At 39.0% G+C, this 10,205-nt stretch overlaps 1 pseudogene; it reads right to left on the minus strand.

Annotated features, from left to right (window-relative positions):
* LOC119723004 overlaps positions 1 to 10,205 on the minus strand; it is an 11,581-nt pseudogene extending 1,376 nt beyond the window's left edge.

The raw sequence follows: 10,205 nt of genomic DNA on the forward strand, positions 1-10,205 counted from the left end.
TTTCTTGCAATCACTTTAAATCTCACGTAAAATGGGTTTCAGAAGGTCCTGTAAAAGTAAAGGTGAAACGCGGATGCATGATGAAAAGTTCCTATCGTTCGAAATCTGAAAAAATCCTGCGCCAGACAAAATGTAGTTCTAGCAAAATGTGTCATTCTAATTGTGTCAATTCTATTAATTTTTTGTTCATAAACCCATTAACAGTTATGTTTTTTTCCCGTGATGAAATACACTAAGGCACCAACTACACTGAAAAAAATAAACCACCACCTACTCGTTGGTAAGTCCCTCTCGATCACCACAGCCACGTTGCACTTGTTACAATCCGCGGGTGAGATATCTACACCGTAGACCTGACACTCCACACAGGGTCGGTAGGACGAACATTTGCCGATACAAATCTAGGAAGAAAATGATAAACAAAATTAAATCGGGAAGTTTATACCAAAATCAAATCAATTTAATATGCCCAACTCAAATCAGTTTATACCAAATTCAAATCAATTTATATCAAACTCAAATCAGTTTATACCAAACTCAAATCAGATTATACCAAACTAAAATCAGTTTATATCAAACTCAAATCAGTTTATACTAAACTCAAATCATTTTTTACCAAACTGAAATCAGTTGATACCAACATTAAATTGTTTATACCAAAATCAAATCAGTTTATACCATAATGAAATCAGTTGATACCAAAACTAAATCGTTTATACCAAAAATAAACAGCTTATAATAAAATCAAATCAGTTTATACCAAAACTAAAGCAGTTAATACCAAATTCAAATCAGTTTATATCAAAGAAGCAATCACGCCAAGCTGATAAATACTCACATGCATGGACAACCTATTAGAAACAAGATCTCACCACACGCACGGAACGACAAACGTTTTTCGAATTGTATTTATTCGTGCAAAATAGGGGCTTTCACAGAGACACACGTTGGTTGAGTAAAGATTAATTTCTGAAAAATTTAAGTCATTGCAAGAACATTTTTCGTGTCAAAAGCATTAGGCAAATTGACTTCTGGAGGATAATAATATAAGAAAGGATACTCCCAGGCACCAACCTTACAGACTTCACACGTTTCGCCTTGGAATGGCGACTCACAGGTACACTTGTTGCAGTTGCACCGTCCTCTCCCATTACATATAAGCTGAAACAAAGGATCAAACAAGACGTTTTGAAAAGACAGAAGATTGACAAGTGAATAAGTACTTATATTCTTGAGTAGAATTTGTAAGAGAGTCATGCCAAGAAGGACATTATAGATGCTCATACTGTGCAAAGAGAAAACATGCAATTTTCCAAAATCCTTTCCGATTTTTAAAACAAATTCCAGTCACTTAAAAACCTCACTCAAATCATGCCTCTCAGGCAGTTGTTCAGGCAGGGAACCAGTTAACTAGAGAGGGTACCAGTCAACCAGCATAGTACCAGTCAACCAGCAAGGTACCAGTCAGCTAGCAGGGTGCCATGCAGTCATCAATGTAGAGTATCATTTAATCATTGCAGGGTACCAGTTAATACTCAACTCACCCCATTGGAAGCAATGCATGCAGCTGTTGACGTGGCGCAGCCGCAAGCGTTACCAACGTAGCCGGGTCTGCACTTGCACGCACTACGCCTCTTCTTCTCGTCACACACACACTCGCCTCTATCTGGCCCTGTCAAAAAAAATGGCGGGCAAAAAATCAGACGATCAAGAACCACAATTAAATAAGTGATATTTATAAGAAATATTTGAAATACACGGAAATGTTCAATAAAACTTTGGTACATTTAGCATTAAGCGTCTTCGGTTTTTATGTATAAGGCTTACCTCCGCACAATTCTGAATCGTATCGTTCGCACGAGAAATTGTCGCATTCACAATACCGTCCCGAAATGATCTCGTTGCGATTCTGAAAATATATAAGACAGATTTAACAAATCGTAATAAATTTCCTCCCTTGTTTGCCTCGGAGCAAGAACTGACTAAACGATGTATTATGATATAGTCCACGGGAACAGTACACGGGATGTGGGCTCGAAAGACGAGTACGTATTTGCTTCAACTTGGTCAGTATGATTGACACAGGCTCTCGCCAATTGGGGCTTTAGGGGCAAGGTGGTATTGTAGGAACACAGATCACTCAGTGTATGTTAACCTTACCTGGCGTTCGAAACAGGCACACTCCCCGCATATACATTCACCTCGGCCCGAGCACACGATGGAAGATGTCGAATTGGTGTTCCTATGAGGAAACAAGTCAAGCAGTTTGAAAATACACCGAAGTTGTAATCTCCCGAAGTTGTAATTTCAATATGCGTGGTGTGAGAGTGCCCTCAAGAGGCTGTGCGTAAGAGGTTTTTTTTTCAGACCAAAGAGAGATGATTGACTTACGCTCTACACGATGCGACGTTCTCGTACTTATCCCTGAATGGCGTGCCTGCATCGTCAGTGCTGCTGCACTCACACTGCTTACCATACCGTCCAGGATCGCACGCACACTGACCACACGATAAGGTGCCGTTACCATTCGTACAGTACTCACTATTAGGAACCTGCAGACGAGAGAGGAATTTCAAATTTTTGAGTCATTCCCTTGTTTTGAGAAAACATTGTGTCGAATTACTCATTCCATGCGTGTTATGTCGGCCTTTCGCAATCTGAAGAGGTGATTGCGAAATAACACAGTAACCTATAGTGAGACTCCAACAAACGTTTTTTTGGCGAGTGAAATCTCGATTTTGGAACGCGTCAATGATGTTCTTACCGCTGATGCCTCACACTCGCACTCGCAGGCAACTTCGACCGTGATCTCTATAGATTCGTCGAATCCAATCGGCCCAATGAAGAACCTAACTAGGAATAACGACCCAAATGGGAATACGGCATGAATCGAATCAATTTCAACGTACAAAAGGGTACATATATATTTTGTCGATACTTAGACAATAACTTAAATTGCAAAAGACGGAATGGCCTTTTTAATATAAGCATACACCTATTTCATTAGACGAATTTGCCGAAGCATTTGATACAAATTTGACATTGAAACTGGCAATTATAAAGCCCTACGATTTGGTGGAACGAAATTAAAGTACACTTCCTTTGAATTTGGTACAACGGTAAGAGTAATCGGTAACACCTATATAAGTATAGCTATAAGAGAGAAAAAAGTGTAAACTTCAGCTTTGTACTTTACTCGCAGCTCAGTTTGAACAAATATGAGCTTTGTAGCATACTTTTGTATGTTATTGTCCGGGTAACTCGTAGCCTCCACGCTGACATCAAAGCTGACCGTCTCACCGAGGCGTAGCCCCGTACAGACCTTGGAGTTTGGTCTCGGTGCCTCGTCCAGGCACCGTGAGGTGTAACTCACGGCAAGATTCTCCGGGGAATTGTCCACGATCTCCACCCGCGATGTGATTTTCTGTTGGGGCAATCGATCACAGTTAGATTAACACTGTGCGATCTTTATATTGAGCAGCCATTCCGTGTAATTCCCAGACGGTGTTAGTTAAACACTCGGACACTGTAGGATACTATAGCCTTTCGTTATCAGGATTTATCACATTGACACATCCTGATGATGTACATGTTGCTATTTGTACACTGCAAACTCATGTACATGTATTACTGTACTTGAACTTCCGTGATTATTCTATTAGTTCACTTAACCCTCACGTGACTATCAGAAACAAATTCATTGGTCTAAGACGTATCCTCACGTGACCACGAGATATAACTTGATTTGTATGACTTACTATCTCTCTGTAAAACACAACCTTGTATTCTTTTTCAAATATGTAAACTTTTTTAAGCTTTACATTTTTACCTCATAGTTGTCCTGGATCAATTGGACAACATTTGAAGAATCTTGAGCCAGCGTGTCCACAGTCGAGCCCTCGATAAACCGAGCGAGAGTCTGTACGTGAAGAGGACATAATTAAAAACAATTTAGAATGTTCAGTTATTAAAGCAGATGTCTCTTCTACGTTTTAGATTCGCATTAATATCTGGTGTAGTATATAGTTTTACCTTTTGGCGTTGGTTACACTGTTTGCATAGTTCACAAAATGAATCAGTTAACATTCACACAGCACTGAGGGTGATAGGAACCGTGGGCCCTCTGGTCTAACCGCTCCTATCCTGATAATGAAGCGATTTTGAACGAACCCGTTTTTGCCAAAAACTGTTGGCAAAGTCAGGTCTGTACAAAGTAAACATGGAAAAAACTGCCTTATAATTACCTGATATAAGCTCATTTGTTTGGCCGTCACGGCGAAGATTGGAATGACGTTCTGCTCTCTCATTCTGACGTTCAGGTGCCCGATAGATGGGTAATCCTATCGTGAAATGAAAAAGAGCATTGGGTAATGCTATAAGTTAGCATGAAGGATACTGAGGCCTAACTGTACACTTTGCCTACATACAGATTTAGCGTAGTATTGGTAACGTTAGAGGGTTACCGCAACAAGCAACATAATTGTTTATCAAACAAATGAAAAGGTATACAACATTTGCTTTTGCTGTAATTTTCAGAAATGGATGGATTTCGGCGTTAGCATTTTATAGCAAATATTATTGTTACACTGACCTGTTTAAAGGTGTGTGTTTATAGATGGAAAAAACAAGGAAAAATGCTCTGTATTCTTGTAGTTAAAACAATTGTAGTCTAATTGCAAGGTAAGGGAACCAGACTAGCTGGCTCGCACCCGTTCACGGATGTGTAACCGATTGCAAACAAGATGTGCATAACTGAATTTGGTAATTGGGGGCAGTATTTGAAAAAGCAAAAAAAGACGATGGTCGGCCCAACTGCAGAGAACATCCTACCCATTGATGTTGCTTTCCTGAGATACACAGAGACAATTGCGTTAAATTGACTTGCTCATGGACAACGAATAATGGTCTTACATATTCATTAGCCTTTGTGTTGTAGCCCGTGTCTGGGTTGAGATGACACTTCCCATCATTTGGTTGTACAACGCCGCCAAGCTGAATCAAAAAGCATTGAAAAGGTTCACAAAATGTTATAGTTTAGTTGTACACGATTCACACAAAAGTTTACTCGTTTTTTGCTTTCCTCAACAGTACATTTAAAATACATATATATATGCCCTACCTTTCCATCACCTGCAAAATGGAATGATCCGTCGCTAGTGTAGACGACGATGTGCCTCGCTCTCGGCAGCCAACCAATCTGATCCTAGCATGCAAATTAGAATGAATGCCATCACCAGGAATTATTTCTCTTACAATGTAAATTTGATTTGTAAATTGGTACACTTTCAATTATTACAGTGTATGGTAAACAATGCGGGGTAAATATGGACTTATTAATTTCTTTTTAGTTTAGGAAGTCATTGATTTGTTCAGATGTGAGAATTGTCGAATCTAATAGCTATACACTTGATAATGCATGATTATTCATAACCTTCAGTGGCGTCACCTACTTTGCATACTGTGACCTGCATGAGGGCGTCAAGGCCAGCCTCGGGAAGATCCAAGTTACCGGAGAATGATGTTTCGTTGACTCTTTGCTGAACAAGCAATGGAACACATTTTTGTCATGATTTCAAAACAACTTTCCAAAGAAAACCACAAAAAATAGTGGGGTTTTTTTTTTACAAAAACGGTTTACCAGCCAAAACTGTCACACGTTCTGTAGTGCGTGTGGCTGGTTCACGACTTATTTAGCTTGCTAATGTTACTAAAATATCAATAAATATAAAGATCAAAATAGCATAATCAGAACCGTTTACTAAGGCCTTATATAAACATTTAGTTAAATACGAAGGCATCTTACTGCACAAGGGCTAATTTTCTCACCGAGAATAAGTCAGTGTTGATGTCTAAGGGTAGATGATTTCTGAAGTTATAGGGAGCTTCACAACCTGGACATGGTTCCATAAGACTGTGGAATAATATTAAAGAAGGGAAGAAGACAATGTAATGGAAGAAAAACTAGAGGTTTTGCTTCCACGTTTATGTAAAAGAATATAGAACCGAATCCAAGACCCTTATTTTGGATGAGTTAATTTTTGTAAGAGAAGCTACAGTTGAAGGGCATAAAGAGGCTAGTAATTAGAAACGTAATCTTAAATTATAATTGCAATGATAGGCTCTATTTTAAGAGGACATAATTCACCTTTTAATTGCAGTGTCGACGTAGGGCGCCACCGTTTTCTCGACGAATGAACCGAAGCCTAGACGAAAGTTTCTTGTGATGTTCCCGATCTCTTGCGCTGCAAAAACACCAAGGAAAGGTAGATATTTTTTTTTACATTCTTGTTTAATTGTCGATATTCTTGTTTAATTGTGGACATTAAATTTGTTTGTCTAGTTTTGGTAGATTCAGGACCAGATTTTTTTTAACTTACAAATCTACATGTACAGCAGAAGTTAAGCCTGTAGCGTCATGGTTGAATGCTAAACGCGCATAATAAGCGTGAACGCACGAGCGTCCTTCAATTCACTATCAGAAATGTGTTACATTGTTACCGTTGAGGGCGTATATGCCGGGGATCCATACCTAATGTTGTAGCCAGTTCTTTCAAGTTGTCCAAGTCGTCCTGCATGGATCGGCTCAGATCCATGACGTAGTACAGATCCACTGGGTAGTCTCTCGCTTGCCGTACCGATACTGTCAAATCGGCTGTTTCCTCTACACGAAACGGACAAAACCGAATGATCGAAATAATTGACATGGAAAATCGATATTAACTGAGTCTGACTGGTTCATCTCATTTAACAATACAACTCAAAAGAGGTTTCACAATTTAGTACCGTCGATTTGACCAAATCTCGTTCGTGAGTACAATATCAAGTAATTCTCGCTCGATCGAGAACAATACAATAATCGGCAAAACAAAATCGACGGTCAGTGTGTATTATCGCACAAAATCTGATATAAGTGAAAAAAAATCGCATCTGTAACAACAAAATTGGTATGTCACAAAAATGCATGCAGAAATCGTTACAATCAATAAATCATCGATACACTGTATATTGCGTCAGGAATCGGGCACACATTGCACGCAGCGAATACACAGTATAGCATCAATTCAAACCACTGAGGTCAACTCATTATTCAGCAGTAATAATTTAAGTCGAACAGCCCAGTATCAACATTCGACAACATATTGGAGAGATATAAGTCACGACCCCTTTTAAGATCTAGATACAAAAACACGAGCATCTTGTGCTGTCTCCCTGAGTGCCCCTTGCCGCTGAATAGCATCACGAGGCTCTCTTTTGGATGTTTTTTTACGCTCTGCCTTAACTGTTGGTTTTTGAACATTTGTTTAGTATTATTCGCATTATTCACAATTTGTATACGTTAAACACTGAATATAATGTAGAAATGAAGATGATGCAACAGAGGCAGATAACCTTATTTGCTCAATAATGTGTTGAAAAGGGTTTTGCTTAGATCGACCGGGCCACGGCGCCCAACTTACTTGGCCGTAATTTCAACGTGATCTTCTGGGGCGCCACTTGCACGGCTTCCTTAGATGGCCCTTCACCGGCGTCGCTTAAAGGATCATTCTGTGGAGTAGATAAGTGATGAAGGAGTTACCAATTCAACAACAACATTAAATGTATTCAGATTTACATGTACATTGCACAAACTTAGACAAGTGTGTATTTGCCTTCAATTGGGGACCCCTGTTTTCCCTCTTTTGTTTGTACACGAAGACCTCCCATGTTTTGTACACGATCGCCAAATTGGGGACCTTCGGGAATTGGGGACCCTACTGTCCTCGATTGTTCAACGTCCCCTTTGGAATGCAGAAACAAACTCTGGTACACCGTACACTACACATAACGCACAAACGTACTCTCAACAAACTGTGGACGTAATATCTGTATCGGTGGAATGGCTTGATACAAATATATATACTGCCCCTATCTCTGTGTCGCAGTAAGACGTACGGCGGATAGTGACCTGTTCGTAATATCTTATTGCTCGATCTTCTTTCAGGTCTTGCCAAAATAACCAAAATTTAATCCTTATTTGCCTGAATCACTCGGTGGGGTAACTTACCTGAACAACTGTTACACTGCTTGCAGGGAATGTAATATCTTGACAAGTTTTGTTCATCAAGTTGGCTTGTAAATCACATCTTCGAAAGTTCGTCTCCTCTGCATAACCCTAAGAAAGATGACGACAAGGATGTATAAAAGAGAAAATACATTGAGAGGAAGTAAATTTTATGAACAAGGCCTTTGTTTCCCGAAAGAACTGCTTAAAACAGCCTATTAGAAACCCACGAACCCAAGACCAGGTGCTTAGTAGTGCAATACCAATTTTGCTGGTATCTACACAAATTCGAATCCAGTATAGCGTATTGGTACACCATTACATCTCTCTGCATTTTTATTTTTCCAGAAAGAAAGAGAAGAGATCTCCGGTCGTGTCCTCAACTAGATGTGCTTGCCAATAAGTGATATTTAAAACTTCTATAAAGAGGTACAATTGCACTGCGAAATAACACCACGTGCTATCTTTATTACAGGTGAGCTTCAATAAAGATTCTGCATGGTGTAAATTTAACACCGTTATAATAGTGTAGGATTTCAGACACGGACCTGATCCCCGCACCAGCCACACATTGGATCCAGAGCGATACACTCCCCGCAAGTCCTTGCCGCTGAGCAGATGTTATCCTCTAAGTCTTGGGGATCGATTGACGGTGGCTCTGTAACTGCTTTAAATATGAACATAACAATGCCATGAGCAAAATTATGCTTGATTGCGAAACATGCAGATAACGCGAAGAAGGGTTGAAGGCAGATAGGATAATTTGATTTTCGTGCATTTTTTTCGTTTCCAATAATAGAAACACTCACAATCCAAAGGAGAATGCTCAAAACCAAACATGTTCAAGTTTCAGCCCAGTTTAGTGGATATTACACTTTCGAGAAAACAGTGATAAAAACATCCGCAGCAGGCTTTTGATAACGAAACACGATTTCGTCAATAGAACATTTTTTCATTTCCATAGGATATTTTTTACATTTTTCATTTCCATAGTCTATTTGACTGATCGTTGAAAATCACCTACATGTCTCGATTTCGTCTAAATGACAGCGAGCCAGACGAAATAATTTCACGGGGGTGTGTAGTACCAGTACGATCTTTAATAATAAATTGCTAAGTTACTTTTGGGTAAATGCAAATGATCCTATATGCCTATAAACAATTAAAGGGATAGAGGTAAAGGCTTTGTTATACGGGGGCGGGGATGGGATGCTCCCCCCATATACATGCACATATTTTCCTAGCCCCGAATCGCATCATTTCCAGCTAGCATTTCCTGAGATTCTGCCGTCATGTATGAAGAATAATTTGCAAACTTTTGAATATCGGAATTGGGTTTTTGTTTTCTTCCTTTTTTAACAACGAAAGTATTAGATTTTCCCAATATTCCAAGAACGATACCGATACTCCAACACTAAAAGTTTGGTAACCGATATAACCATCTAATTTCTGCAGTTTAGAGCCGAGCCTGTCAGTATTATTTTGATGGGGGAAATAAAACAAAAGTTTAAAATAAAATCCCAAGGTTTTGGTATGTTTGAGCACAGTGTTTCTGCTTCCTTGTTTTACATGACGTGTTGTGTGTTGGAAATAAAAGGTTTTAGTAATTCGTCCGCCAACTGCAAAAACAGGAAATAGCCAAGATGATCGAAATTAATTACCAATTGTGGCGTTAAGAGACGTTTCTACAGTTGGTGGTTCACACGAATAAAAGAAAATGATGTCATTTTTACACTTCACTAGGACCATATTTGGAAAAACAAAAGGAGAAATGAAACAGAAAAGTCCCGTGGGAAGAAAACCAGATTTTGTTCCTTAAAAATCAGGAACTTGTGTTTCTGTTTCCTGATACCTTTTTCAAAAAAAATAATAATATCCAAGTCAAGTTTAATACACTGTATAGAGAAATATTATTCTTCTATATAATTGGCAGTTAATTTTGTACATTTGTAGAAATTTTGAAATTTTGATATTCCACAGATAGTAAGCTAGCGCTCTTTAACTAAAAACAGACTAAAACCAACTATTATAGACTACAAAAAAATCTCACCTTGTGCATTGCACATCGTTGATAACAAACTTATTAGCACCATGGTGGCCCATCTTAAATGTCTGTATCTGTACCGCCCGTCCATGTCTGCTGACAGTTTGGCTGGCAGTTCTT

Source organism: Patiria miniata, unplaced genomic scaffold (assembly GCF_015706575.1).
Source record: "Patiria miniata isolate m_02_andy unplaced genomic scaffold, ASM1570657v1 HiC_scaffold_16, whole genome shotgun sequence".
NCBI lineage: Eukaryota > Metazoa > Echinodermata > Asteroidea > Valvatida > Asterinidae > Patiria > Patiria miniata.